The sequence below is a fragment of the Ictalurus punctatus genome, chromosome 10 (genome assembly GCF_001660625.3).
Source record: "Ictalurus punctatus breed USDA103 chromosome 10, Coco_2.0, whole genome shotgun sequence".
Lineage (NCBI taxonomy): Eukaryota > Metazoa > Chordata > Actinopteri > Siluriformes > Ictaluridae > Ictalurus > Ictalurus punctatus.
The window spans coordinates 169,732-185,194 of NC_030425.2; the positions used below are offsets into that span (position 1 = coordinate 169,732).

At 39.0% G+C, this 15,463-nt stretch overlaps 1 long non-coding RNA gene and 1 pseudogene across 2 annotated transcripts; both read right to left on the reverse strand.

Moving 5' to 3' along the window:
- Positions 1-9,930: 9,930 nt before the first annotated feature.
- On the reverse strand, positions 9,931-15,209 carry LOC128633709 (uncharacterized). 2 transcript variants are annotated; one of them, XR_008397092.1, is made up of 4 exons: positions 15,076-15,209; positions 14,207-14,318; positions 12,609-12,755; positions 9,931-11,153 (listed from the first exon to the last, which is right to left on the reverse strand). It is a non-coding gene; the product is annotated as an uncharacterized LOC128633709 (long non-coding RNA). The 2 variants fall into 2 exon arrangements; XR_008397093.1 differs by having other exon boundaries at positions 9,932-11,153; positions 14,207-14,274.
- On the reverse strand, positions 13,756-13,874 carry LOC128633841 (uncharacterized; annotated as a pseudogene).
- Positions 15,210-15,463: the final 254 nt, after the last annotated feature.

A 15,463-nucleotide genomic window follows, 5' to 3' on the forward strand; every position in this document is an offset into this window, starting at 1 on the left:
ACGTTATGCTCGTCTTTGACCCGTGTAAGTCTTGTGTTGTGATTTGTTTGTTACTTTATTAAACATTTCACTTCTGCAATTGCATCTGCCTCAAATCCCTGACGTGACACCATCATATATCTTGAGGTCACAGTTTTCGGATTCTTGCACAAGACCTAGGATATTGTCATGTGTGTACCATATGATATTAACTTGCTTTGGCCAATAAAATATATTAAACATACTTAAGTTTGTTTCAAAATGTGCAGTTAATGTGTGTGATTTGAAACTGTACTTAGATTTCCAGTAACATGAGGACTTTAAGTATTTTTAAAAAATTAATTACTTTAAGTAAAGACAATTTCATTGTTTTCTGAGTAGAAGTAATACTAGTAATAGTGAGGTCTGCTAAATTAGGTATAGCACAGAACACATGATATATTTGAATGAAAGAGGAATGTATATTTTTAAATTATCAATTTCAAACGCATACAGAAAATACAGAATAATTACCTTGTGTTGAGGGAAATGGAGGAAACTAGTTTAGACTCTTCTTCTCTTTGTGATTGTGCTCTATACTAACTTACATTTTGCATGGAAATTTGACTTTTTTTATTGTAAGTCATTTCATTAGGATATATACTGTACATGTGAGACATATGTATAGAAAACAATCCTATTAAATGGCTGATCAACAATAATATTTATTTATCCAAAAAATCCAGGGCCGGACTGTAACAGGGTCCGCAGTTACAAAAACACCAGTTAAATTTGAGGTCTGGATGCTGAGGTGTTCAATTTCAGTGTTATGTCCTCAATATGTCAAATCTGAATACAGCCTAACATTTGTTTATAGAAACTACATGGCTGCAGACTTGATTTTTTAAATCTTCTAATAATTAATATGGTTAAAATAGTAATTAAAGTGGGTGTTAAAAAAAATTATTTCATTTATAATGCCCATTGTAAAGCTTTCATCACAACCAAAATAATAGTTTTTAAAATAAATCAGCCAAATGTTTTGCACCCAAATATAAATATACTGTATGCTAAAAAGTTCATGGGGAAAATGTAAATTTATGCCACAGTCCTAACACTGGATAAATCCAATAAAACTTTCTTCCACAGGAGTCATACCCATCGTCCTCTCTGTCTCTCATAAGTACTATCTGATCAATCAGGGGAAAACATGGAGTGATGCTCAGACTTACTGTCGGGCTACATACACTGACCTGGCGATCATTAAAAGCAATGACGACATGGAACATCTTCAGGAAGAAACACAAATGCAACAGTTCAATTCCAGCACTTGGATTGGACTGTACAATGATGTCAACAACTGGTGCTGGTCCTATGGAAATGAGCCATTAGGAAGTATGACAAAATGGAATCCAGGAGAGCCTAACAACGGGGCGGACATGAAGAGTGTGTTGTAACATTTTCGTCGGCTTGGTTTGACACCCCATGTACACAGACTTTTCCCCTTCTCTGCTTTGATGGTGAGGAACACCATTTGTTTCACAAGGTGGTTTTGATGTTGTATATGGTGTACTTATGTTCTTAGCCGTAGCTTCCTTTCTCTACCAGGAGACACAATTAACTTATAATTAACCTTCATGTTAAATATGTTTTTTTTTTTCTTTCTTAATTTTCACAGACAGACAAACTGGCACTGGGAGTTACATTTATATCTCTAGTACAATCACCTTTCTTGAAGCTCAGAGTTATTGTAGACAGCATTATACAGACCTGACCAGTGAGAAACACAACAGAACACCTAGCTATACAGGGACTGGTCCCTGGAAATACTTGGACTGGCCTGTTCAGAGACGCCTGGAAGTGGGTAGATAAAACCAACTTCTCTACCAGCAGTTGGATGTCAGGAAAACCTGATTATGCCCTGGGGAATGAAAATTGTGGTTATTTAAATAACAGTCAGGCCGCAGATGAACAGTGCTCAGATGTAATGCTTTTCTTCTGTTACTCAGGTGAGTCAAGTATTCAGTTTTAAAATTAGAAGAAAAAAAAGAATTTTTAAATATTAGTAAAATAAAAACAATTTTACTTGTGTGTTCCTGACTGTGTTTGTATGTTTTGCATTTCTACATGCAGAAATAAAAAAAAAATGAATAAAAAAAATCATCAGACTGAAGATCCATTCCAGTCAGGATGTTAACAGGCTCTTAATAATGTTAATAGATGTTAATAATCTGATATCACAGGCAGCCATCTTAGAGCAGGTAGGTCTTAGCCTCCACAAACCCCACTTATATTGTCCATTCCTCTCTTAATTACTGCCACCAGACAAATAGTTTCACATGGATTAGTGTCTCTGTCCTGAATCATTTATTACTAAAAGTCTTATTCAGTTCTTCAGATCAGGCAAAAACTGAAGGATCATGGGATGGCAGAGAACATCACAGTGGAATGGAGAAAGCAACCAAATGGAGTAGTTTTTCACAAGGAGAAAGAAGGAGATTAGAGCAGGAAATAAGTGTAAACGTGAAGTCTTTATGCTGAAGTGATTTTCTTTAGGTTCCTGCTCATTTTTTAATGACTGTCTATAGCGATTACAGGTATATTAATATTTAATCTCTTACTATTTCTAATAAGTGACAAGGAGGATAGAGTGGCTATAAAAAGTGTATGCACCATTATTAAAATTAAAGGTTATTGAGGTATTAAAAATGAAATCAACATAAATCATGTTCAATATTTTTCCACCTTAAATGCTATAGAGCAACCAACAAAATTCAAGTGAAAACAAATATAGAGACAGTTTAGGGTAAATAATTTTCAAAACATTAGATGTAATATGGAACTCTGCGAAGGCCATCAACAACAAATGGAGAAAATGGAGCATCACAGTGACATTACCAACAACAGGATGTCCCTCAAAAATGGACAAAAGGACAAGAAGAATCTTTATCAGGGAGGCTAGAAAGAGATCGGTGGCAACATTACAGGAGCTGCAGGAATTTCTGTCAAGTCCTGGTAACTCCCTGCAAAGGACAACAATCTCATATGTTCTTCACATGTCTAGGCTATGGGGTAGGGTGGCTAAATGGAAGTAAACATTTTTTAAAAGAGTTACGATAGAGGGAATCATGGGTAGCTCCAAAAACCAATCAGTTCTTGATCAAAACCTGTAGGTGTCTGTTAGACAGCTGAAGATGTAGATAAAAAAGTTCACCTTCCAGCACGATAATGACCCAAAGCACAAATCCAAGTCAACAAAGGAATGGCTTCAAATGAAGAAGAGCAACATTTTGGAGTAGTCCAGTCCGAGCCCAGATCTAAACCCTATCAAATCCCTGTGAAATGACTTGAAGAGGGCTGTGCACAGGAGATCTCCTCACACTTTGTTTAGACCTGGAGAAGTTAGCAGACCCTTACCCAAAAAGACTGAGTGCTTTATTACAAGCAAAACATGCTTCAACAAAGTATTAGTTAATTAGTAAATTAGTTAAACACTTGTTTAACCATGTTATTGGAAGGGTTTTTTTCTTCTTTCTCCCCATTTCTGTTTGTTTTTCACTCGGTTAATATATCACATTAAAGGTGGAAAAAGATCTGACATAATTTATCATAATTTAATTTTTTACAGAGATAAGCAGGGGTGTGTACACTTTTTATAGGCACTGTAGCACTAGTAATCTCTGGTGGGAAGTTTTAGATTTTATTTAAATTAAATTGAGGGTGTTACACATTTAAAAAGACCTTTAGACTGAAAGAAAATTGTAGAGTAGTAAATGTCTATTGTAATATCTGTAATTTGGTTGTGAAGGTGTAAATAAAAAAAGTTATTAAATGATTTTACAGTTTCATGTTTTGAAGCTATGTCCACTATGTCAAGAACCTGGATAATGTGTATTTGAATATAATTTCTAACATGTTGACTAGCCTACTGCACTCACAACATTTTTCTGTCCTTGAGCACCGCTGGTGCGAAGCCGTATTGGATGTGCTCCGTTTTTTATTATTATTATTATTATTATTATTATTATTATTATTATTATTATTATTATTATTATTATTATTATTTTCCATAAAGAATTGCATTTTAGATTGCCTAAACATACCCGAAAACTCACAAAACTTTGCAGACACGTTAGAATCGGTGAAAATTTACATCTGATGGGGTTCTAGAATTGACTGTGGCAAAATGGCTTGATGGCACCACCTACAAAATTTCAGAGATGTGCACCTTGCAGAGATGTTTCACCTACATATCCTTTCCTAAACTCAACAGGACGTCAGCCATTTTGATTTTCCTTTTTTGCTCAGTTTTTGAACGAACTCCTCCTAGAGATTTCATCAGATCGTAATCATATTTGGTCAGTCTCATCTAAAGGCATAGACAATGCTAAATTGCGAAGCTTTTGAGTTCTTTTTCAAAGGGAACTCCACATTGCGTTTAGCATAACACTATGGGAGCGCACAATGTTGGATTATTCGGCCGTTGTGGGGAATGAACGGCATGGCTATTTAGCTATGCTGAAGGTGGAGGAGGTGCTTGCAAGCTACCTAATGCCATCGATGGCAGGTAATTTAGGGGGGCCAGCTTTGCCATCCAAGCCACCGTGTAAGGCCACCGTGACATTGGTGGGCAAGGCCTATGCATTAGTAGTCTTGCTTGTGGGTCACTGCAGACAATGACAGTGTTGCAGGCCTACCAAGCAGACCTGCTGAGTGAGCTCGACATATGGCGGCATTCAGTCAGTTCCTTCCCTGTTGTGTCGAGTTCACCCAGGCATCCATGATTGGAGCCCGGGCCAGCGCTAGTGCGAGGGAGACACAGAAAGCGAGTATGGCAGCCAGCCAACCCCCACAGACAGCCAGGGGAACCGGGCAGCCACAGTAGCGGCCTGCTACTAGGCCTGATCTGAGAATGGTAATAAAGGTCAAGCATACAAAGAAATGCGGTACTGAGGGGTCATGGAGGGACATGTCAGGGGACATGAGGTTGTTAGGGCAGTTAGCCCCCAGTGCCACTGTAGGGCCAACGCTAGCCAAGGCTGTCCCAAATTTTCAGTGTTCTCTGGTCAGCGAGCTGTCACATGGCAATGAAAATCTGATGCTTTCCCTCCATGTGGAATAGTTAACATCACTAAAAGACCATCTTGCAGCGTGGAAACTGCCAAATGTGTCTCCATGCGTTTTGTCTACCATAGAGAAGGGTTACCGGGTCCAGTTTAGAGCTCGACCCCCCGGTTCAGAGGTATGCTCACGACAGTTGTCAGCACAGACCAGAGCCCGACATTAGCGCAGGAAGTAAGATCCCTCTTGGACAAAGGGGCCATAGAACATGTACCCCGTTCCTTGAGGGAGGGAGGTTTTTATAGCTGTTATTTCCTGGTCCACAAAAAATAGAGAAGTATGCGGCCAATTATAGATCTGCGTCATCTCAACTGTACTCTTCGGACATACAGGTTCAAGATGCTCACGCCCAAACTTATCATTCCACAGATTCAGTTTGAGGACTGGTTTGTGATGATAGATCTAAAAGGTGCATATTTCCACAGCCAAGATCAGGTTCTTCCCTTTGGGCTAGCTTTATCCCCTCGCACCTTCACAAACTGCATGGATGCCATTCTGGCTCCATTGTGACTCTAGAGTATCCGTGTACTAAACTACTTGGATGACTGGTTAATTCTAGCATGATCCAGGGAACTGGTGGTTCAACATCGAGATGTTGTTCTCGCTCACATGAAGAGCTTGGGGCTCAGTTGAACCTCAGAAAAATATGCTTTCTTCAGTGCAGTGGACAACTTTTCTAGGGGTTATAAGCATTCTATTAAGATGAGGGTGTTTCTATCCCCAACATGTGTAGGGTCAATCCTATCAACCTTGAGCAAGATAAAGCCAGATCTTTGCATCCAGTCTCTATGGGAGACTATTGGAGCTTATGGCAGCAGCAGCCAATGTCAATTTAGAGGTCACCATATGTTTACAGACAACATAGGAGTGGTCTCATATATTGACCACCAGGGAGGATTATGTTCAGGCAGGCGCAACTAATTCTTCTCTGGTCAGAGGGAATGTTTTGGCAGTGAGTGCAATGTACTTTCTGGGCAAATGGAATGTGGGGACAGACATCCTGTTGAGGCAGGGGCTGAGGCCCAGGAATTGGTGGCTCCATCCACAAGTGGTGGAGTCCATATGGCAGAGGTTTGGCCAAGCGGGACTACATGTGTTCGCCTCCGAGGAGACAACTCACTGCCCGCTGTAGTTCGCACCTTATTGGCCAGCTCAAATATGGTTCTCAGAGATAATATCCCTGCTAGATGGCACTCCTTGGGAGATTCCTATCCACAGGGATCCACTGTAGACCCAGTGAACTGTGCAACAGCTACAGTCCTGGAGTTCTTACAAGGACGTTTCTCACGTTTCCTTCTGCAATCAGGGTTTACATGGCCCCCATTTTGCCCAGCCACGCCCATGTTGATGGAGCCTCTGTGGGGCAACATCCTCTAACCTCGAGGTTTATGCATGGTGTCAGGTGGCTGAGGCCCATCTGCAGGTCACGCATACCTTCCTGGGACCTTTCTGTAGTCCTGGAAAGTTAGTCAGGTGCCCCATTTGAACCCTTAAAGTTGATCTACTGTCTCAAGCCAGAGGGCTGATTTATCACCTTCGGCCAGAACCAAGGAAACTGTGGGTCAGGCCCCTGAGGGGCACCAGCTCATAGATTCTGGAATCAGAACTGAGGTTGTAGAGACCATGTTGAACCACAGAGCACCATCCATGAAGAAATTGTTTGCGCTCAAGTGGTGGCTTTTTGTCTTGTTGTGTGAGGAATGTCAGCTAGACCCAGTGAACTGCGCAATAGCTACAGTCCTGGAATTCTTACAAGGATATTTCTCAGCAGGGTGGGCTCCTTCTACAATCGGGACTTACATGGCCGCCAATTCGGCCAGCCACGACCCTGTTGATGGAGCCTCTGTGGGGCGACATCCTCTAACTTCGAGGTTTCTGCATGGTGTCAGAAACCTCGAACAGAAACCGGAACAAGAAACCGGAACAAGAAAGGATGCACCTACTGTGTCCAGTAAGGGCTCTCTGTACTTACGTCCACCTCTCCGGCCAGTGGCGTAAGTCAGAGCAGCCACTGGTCTGCTTTGGCAGCGACAGGAAAAGTGATGCTGTGTCAAAGCAGCGCATCTCTACTTGGATAGTGGAAGCAATCTCTAGGGCTTACGACACACGGTCTTGCCATGCCTCTGGGCATAAGAGCTCATTCCACTAGGGCGGTCACCTCCTCGAAGGCTTTGTCCAAAAGGGTATCCTTGCAGGATGTGTCTGTGGCTGCAGGGTGGTCTACGCCACACACAGTCATTCGTTATTACAGCCTGGATATTCATTCCACCCCAGGCTCCTATGTCTGCTGCCCAGCCTGTGGTGTTGCAGGCTCTCTGCCCTCCTCTGTTCCTCACACCAGAACACGAGAAAATGAAATGCACCTGCTGTGTCCAGTAAGGGCTCTCTGTACTTACGTCCACCGCTCTGGCCAGTGGTATAAGTTGGAGCAGCTGCTGGTCTGCTTTGGTGGCGACAGTAGAGGTCAAAGCAGCGCATCTCTAATTGGATAGTGGAAGCAATCTCTATCACTTATGAGGCATGCGGTCTCGCTACGCCTCTGGGCATAAGGGCTCATTCCACTAGGGGGGTCACCTCCTCAAAGGCTATCATGCAACATGCTTAATTGCCATGTCACCTGATCATGGCGGGCCTATAAATAGGCATGATTTTACACAAGCTTCAGATGCCGGTCGCGCGCAAAGGCGCTCCCATAGTGTTATGCTAAATGCAATGTCTCGTTCCCTTCTCAGGGAACAGGGTTCCATATGTAACCCAGACGTTTTTCATAGCTGCATTAAGAAAAACATCTTTGCACCGTTCTACTCCTACAGTGTGTCCCAAAAGTCTCCGTACCTATGGGGGGGGGGTGTACACCAGCAACACGTCAGTTGTGCCTTCATCAGTGAATGTTCATGGACATCCACCTCTCGGTTGGTCTGAAACAATTCCAGTCTTTTTGAATTTGTTAATAAGTTTGGCGACAGTGTGGTGTGTGTGATGTGCTCACCATGTATCCTGTTAAAGTCCATCGCAACCTTGCTACAGCTTCCTGATCCAGCCATGGAAATGATTTTAATATGTCCTTCTTAAAGGCTATCTCAATATATATATATAATATAGCCTAAGCGAAGTATGAAAAATTTTGGAAGACATTTTGCTAAAAAAGTGTTAATGTATGGAGTCTTTTGGGACTTTCTGTATAGTGTCACATCCTGTAATGTAGATCTATGCAAGATATGTATTTTATGAACAGAGAATTTAGCAATTTTTAGTTTCAAGTGGCAGCAAATACATTTGCAAACATATTACCTTGAAAATTATCTCAACGATCTCAAACATGAGTTACAGCAGAGACTCTACACAGCTAGTTAGCCATCTATGACATAATAAGCATGATGGTGCTGATGGTGGTTTTATTGGAACCTGATGTTTCAGCAACGTGCACAGATGACAAGGTGAGACAGCTGGAAATTCGAAAGGACTAAAGCACTACTGCATTGCTTTCTTTCAGTAGAGATAAATCAAGAGCTAATTTCTACTGGCACCAGTATCAGCAGGTAGTCTAACAGCATTATGGGTAGGAAACCATTAAACAAAGTGAAAATAGAGCAACATGTCAATGCCACTGAAGATCACAGTCCCCCTACCCAAACCTCATCGAAAATCTGTGGATAGAACTCAAAAGAGCAGTGCATGCAAGACAGCCCAAGAATCTCACAGAACTAGAAGCATTTTGCAAGGCAGAATGGATTAAAATCCTCCGAACAAGAATCAAAAGACTCTTAGCTGGCTACAAAAAGCATTTACAAGCTGTGATACTTGCCAAAGGGGGTGTTACTAAGTACTGACTTAGTAGACTCTTAGTAGACCCAAACTTTTGTTTCGGGTCCTTTTCTTTTGTTTATTATTTTGAAATGGTAAAATGAGGATATATATATATATATATATATATATATATATATATATATATATGTGTATGTGTGTGTGTGTGTGTGTGTGTGTGTGTGTGTGTGTGTGTGTGTGTATATATATATATATATATATATATATATATATATATATATATATATATATATATATATATATATATATATATATTTATTTATTTATTTATTGATTGATGTTATCCCTTACCGGGTGACATTTGACATGCTATCATGGCTGCTATCAGCGCCTCTGATGAAGCACCACAAATTTTACTGGTATTTTTAGTTAGGTGGTGAGCCCGTTCCAATAGAAAACTGTGCACTCCAAAATAATAAATTTCCAAAAATCCACAACCAGCAAAAAAAAATATTCCGCTCATAATTTGAGGTGAGCATGTTTCTCATTCATTTTTTTTATCAGCATGTAGCTTTGAATGAGGAGGAAGTTCATCGCTATTCACATTATCTACAATAACACTTATGCAACAGAGGCTCAGCATGACCGTTGACTTTGAACCAATGTACTATTAAATCATCTAAGTAAGTTTGCTTCTTTCTTCTTCTTTATGTTATTGGTATGTGGTATTGCTACATGTTGGTATGTGATCCTTACACACTTACTAGTGTAAATGATAAGAGTCCATTATTACTTTCACCTGTTTTATAGAATAATCACTACTGAACTCTGTGACCCGGCCTGTATAATTCCTCATTCAGCCTGAGCCAAGCTGTACCTCAGACAGGGTTCACTGTAACTATGAGCACTACTAACACAGACTGTTTTGTTATATTTTATTAAATGAACAGTAATGCCACCTAAACAACCCTGAAAGTTACCTGAGCTTCAGAAATTATGAAATTCACAAGTGGGAAATAACAGAAATGTATAGATGTTTAGACCAAAAGTTTTAAATGAGGAAGAGTAATACGATAATTGCACAGTAATTGTTTTGTATTAATAATAAATAAATAAATAAATAAACTAATAGAACACACCAAGTGTGGACAAATTCATTGTATAGCCCACTGGCTAAGTGAAAGCTTCAATATGCTTGCCCAGTAACATGTGTTCATTTCCCATTACTGACTAGGCTAAAATAATGCAATAGCACATGCTGACTTATTAATTCCTAGTTATGTGCTTTAATACAGACACAAACACGTATATAAAATATACTCCTGCGTAGCATATATCTTTGCAACAGTCATTATCCTTTTCTAAAGAAGTGTCTGAGGTAGCACAGCTGATATTATCACACATAAGAGATATTGTAGATATTGTATTGTACATATAAGATATTGTAACCTCGCTGCCATTAGCAAGTCTTAATATGCATTTTCTGGGGCGTCTCTAATGTTAGCAGTTTAATGTTAATGTCGCTCTGTTACATTAAGTCTTACTTGTTAACATAGTACTGTGCTGTTTGTTTATTATATATGTTTTATACTGGAACTTTATCTAGTTTTTGTTATGTCTAGCAATTTTACGACATGTAATGGGATTTGTAATTACCAAGCCTGCATTTGTTCTATAAGCCAGTGCATTGTTTTAACAATGCTTCCTGATCAAGTCTATTGCTCACCGATGCCACAATAGTATTAAGGTGACTGTGTGCTGTGTTTGGAGTTACATGATCACTGTGCGCTGCATTTATTTTCTCTTGGATTCGTCAGTGTTTCCATATGCCTGTGTGTTCCTGATTCTGAAAAGATTATGTGTCAAAAGGTCACATGTCAAATAATATGAATAGTAAAACCGGCTGTGAGTAGTGCAACAGGCGGTGGGATCATAACAAGTTACACATACTACAGTAAAAAAGTAAATGCTTGTTTTGTAAAAGCTAATAGGAGGCAGGTTTTTTTCTTTTTCTTTCTTTCTCTGGTTGTTACACTAGAGAAGAAAAAAATACAGTGACTGTTAGCCTACTGAGCCTATTGTCCACAACTACAAATAAAACAATAAAAACATGTTCTTGTCTACTGACTTGTCCACCCCTGCACACTATGTTGTACTATTACAATACAATACAAGATGGCTCTGCATATATTTTGTAAAATGCTCAGAAACTCATTGTATGAAATACATCCTGAGATGTTCTTATCAAAGAAAGATGTAGGATGAAAGATGTCTTCCTCTGAGAGATTGACGTTGTACTGCCTCAAAACCTGTTGAGATATCAAACATGTAAAGTAGTGCAGTTTATTAAGAAGGGTTAAGGTAAGATAAATGCATGTTGTATTATAAGCTACTCAAATATCCATACATCACTTCTCTTTGCATTTCTAATGTACTAGCCAGTCTTTTGGTCATGCCTTCAAAATAAAATAAAAAATAATAAAATGCATTTGCTACCATTTCCATGGTGGCACTACAAAGAGCAAGGCACTTTGTAAGAAAAAAAGCACTATCACTTATATTACATAATATACAGTATCATATACTGTACAGGGTAATGTTGGATGATAATAAGGACTCTATGAGTTAAAGGTAGGGCAGTATAAACTACTTTTCTGAAATCCTGAAGAGAAATCTTTCCTGTGCATTCCTTGTCACAGGAGATAAATGCCTGCTTCATGGTCCTCCAGTAAAGCTGGACAGAATGACACAGCCTAAGCAAGGTCTCTATGCACTGCTTACCCAGTCGCCCTGAACTTATCTGTAGAACATAGATGAGACATATTATATTTTAAAAAGCTGTAGATCTGTCATATACACCTTTCCATCCTGATTATACAGTATCTATACTGTAAATCCAGTATAGTGCTAAAAATACTTCTCAGGCAGCTGCTCAAACTAAGAATGTGTTAGGCTAATATGGAACTCCTCCAGTATGCCTGTGGACATTTACACAGCAGTAAATAATTATAATTCTGTAGCCAGTGTAACCAGACACTGTGCACTAAAACTCCAATTGCATAGGTATCCCGAGGTGCTACTTCCCATCAAAAGGAAAGAAAATTCAGGGTTTCATTATAAAAACTATCCCAAAGTTCCAAAATGGAACATCATTAAATCTATTATTTAAAAAAAAAAGAAAAGAAAAAAAAGAGAACAACACAAAACAGTACTTCTGCACAGGGAGCTGTCAATCAGAAGTCAGTGACTGGGTAAATAGGACATTAGTCAGAGAAAAAAACAAAAGGACAAGGCCAAGGCCACTCTGTACATGATTCTATCAACAACACTCTTCATTGTTGGGTTTCTACCAAAGGTAGCATGCTGTGATTTCTGTATATAAGGTGAGGGCTGGATGGCTAAACAGACTCCATATTTAATAATCTAATAGCCACAGGAACAAATTAAATGAATTGTTCATAATGGCTGAGAATTTAGTCACCACTCACATGGTCTCAAAGCGTGGTCTCAAAGTTGAAACCTGACTAATGAAAAAAATGTTGCTTGTTTCTTTGTTTATTTGCTTCTTTCTTGATTTTTTTTATTCCAATATGGTCATTTGCCAAATCCCAACCAATAGGTAGATCTCTCCTATCATATTACAGTTACCAACCAGCGAGGCTAGCACGGCTAGCAGGAAGCCACCACATATTTGTGAACTTTTGAAATGACAACAGTGATGTTATTGCAGTACATTTTATTCAACAGTATTGTTTTAGTCATACCTAAGAAAGTCTCTACATCAATCTCCCCATTGCTTCCTGTGTCAGCCTCCCTGCATCTTCTCTGGACCTCTCACCGGCATGACCAGATCTGGGTGCACAGCCTCCTCTCCATGGCTTCAGAGTTCGACAGTGTAGACTGTCCACAGACTGCAGAGGAATGACTTACATAGACAATGACTATGACTTACATAGACAAAATCACTGAAGCAGGTATAAATTTTGTATGTAGTTGACAATTTTTATATTTGGGTGAACCATCCCTGGACCATGCTAGACTGGTGTAGGTACAAGGCACTTCATTTTAATTTAAGCAGGACTGGCTGATTGCTGATCACAGGATTGAGAATTTCGGTGCCAATTTGGTCCTCCAAACAATGTGAAAACTAAAGTCAAATAAAACAAATATAGTGAATGTATTTATGTAGGCTATGCTACACATTTGCAAAAAAAAAAAAAAAAAAAGGGTTAAAATATAAACATTACATTCTAAAACAAAAACATCTGTTTGCCAACCGTTTTAAAGCATAAATTAAAATAACTCTATTAAAAATGCTAAAGAAAAACAAAAGCACAGACTAAATGTTAACTGGTATGAGGAACACACACATTCACAATATCACAATTCACAATTCACAGTACTAAATGAATATAGTATGTGCCAGTCAGTATCAAGTCAACTCGCTTCATGTAGATTATTTTCATCATCCAATTTATTCATCATCCAATAGAAGTATAATTCCTTTTGACAAACGCAAGTTCCACAAGTCTTCATGAAGTTTTACATCATTAGTAATTATAATTATAATTAGTGTTTCCTGTTTGTGTGATAAGTATTCGCTGAGTTACAGTTCATTTTTGTGACATGTTTCATAAAGTTTCTCGCGGACACAGAGACAGCTGAAAGCGCACCCTGTTTATTTTCTTTATTTTACAAAAGCAGAAGATTTTGTTATTGTGAGTGTACAGAAATAAAATTAGACCCTTTATAGTTTCTAATGATGTCTTACACTTATCTGCATGGCCAAAAATGATGGCATATTTTAAGTTGTTTCCGCCGTCATGAGGAAAAAAATCCAGCAGAACGTGCGGCCGCGTTTGAAGACCCCAGATGGTTAAAACACTAAAGCAAAGGAAAGCCTTATTCAAAAGCTTACAGCACCTGTTATTCCCATGCAGTCTCCCATCCAAGTACTAACCAGGCCCAACTCACCTTTATGTCAGAGATCAGACAAGATCAGGCATTGGCAGAGTGGTATGGCAATAAGCAAAAACTGCCCTCAAATAGTACCAATATAACTAGTGTAAGCAAGCTTTGAATGGGCTGGTTGCTTGATTGGGTCCCTTTCAAAACTGTATCCAATCTTTATCCCAAAATAGGATGTTGTCCATTGAGACAGATCATTCAGCTCACCTACCAGGCCCTCCTCTTACTCACCAGCCTGAGCCACATCAGTAGCCAAAGCTACAACATTATCCTGTTTCTCACTCTCATCACTAACATTCACACTTTCAGCAGTACCATCATTTACACTGGCGTTTACAGTAAAACTACGTTCAGGTCTTTTACTGCTAATACTATTTACAATGTTTTCACTCACCTCATCTGTAGTCCCTCCATCCTGTCCGTCAGACTCCTGTGACAGTTCACTAGTCTCCATGTGCATCACTTCTGGGATGAAGTAGGGATTTATAATCTGTATACCATTCCTTCTTTTCGTATTCAATTAAGAACCAAATATCACAAAATGAAAAAAATGGCTTATGTCATTATTCATTTACAAATCAAAGTTTTTCAAAATGTTTTTCATTCTTTCAATCTTACGCTCAAGTGAAAAATAAGAAATTAGAAAATGGGTCAATTGTCAGGTTTAATTTGAACGTTTTATTTTTTTCCCCCGGTTTATTATCCGGAAGTTACTTGTTTATTCATGTGCTTGAGTAAGGTCTTTTTTATTTATTTATTTATTTATTTTAAAATAACAATAAGTATTAAGAATAACAGCAATATAAGTAATAGTTAAAGAAAACACAAGCAGCAGCATAGCTCAAAACAGAAGTAGTGTAACGGATCGGGACTGGAGGCGGATGCAGGTGCAGATCAAAGTATTTATTAGACACGTAACTTTAAACCAAAGAAAACGCGGTCTTCACCGGAAAACGAGAAACTGAAATCGTGGCATAAAACGAGATCATGAATCAAGGCATGGAAACAAACGACATCAACTATACAAATGATACAAACGATAATACTGAGCGAAGTGCTCCGTAACCGAGGGGTTTAAATGGTAAACATAATCACAACCAAAACATCTACACCTGGGTCAATTTAAAGACACTTAAACTAAATGCTCAAGCAGGAAGCGAGCGAACCAAAACAAAGTCATATGACTCATGTGGAACAATTCTCTGTCCACTATATAGTACAGATAACACAAGTTAAGAATTATCTCAGAAAAGATGTACTCACGCTAGTTCAGTTGAGTCTTCATTCAGGTTTCGAGAAATACCACACAGAATCAGTGAGTGAGGAAAAGCAAAGGTCCAATTTTATTTAGCCCAAACACATGAGATCCAAACCGTTTGCGATATCCCAAAGAGTGATCTGACTAGCCTGGAGCGGGTCTCCCCTTTTATACAATTGTCCTATGAGCCTCCGCCCCTTGTTCTATTTCCAAATACCAATATGTTTAGCTATTCTTGCCTCCTGTTCCCCTTATGTCCATATTTGTACAGGTTCTGACAACCCTTATATTACATCATTACTCTTTTTCAGCAACCCTTATAATCATGTTTTATTCATTTCCCTAACCCCTTAGGTTCCTATTTCAGTCTTTTCCCAATCCCCTTAAATTCGA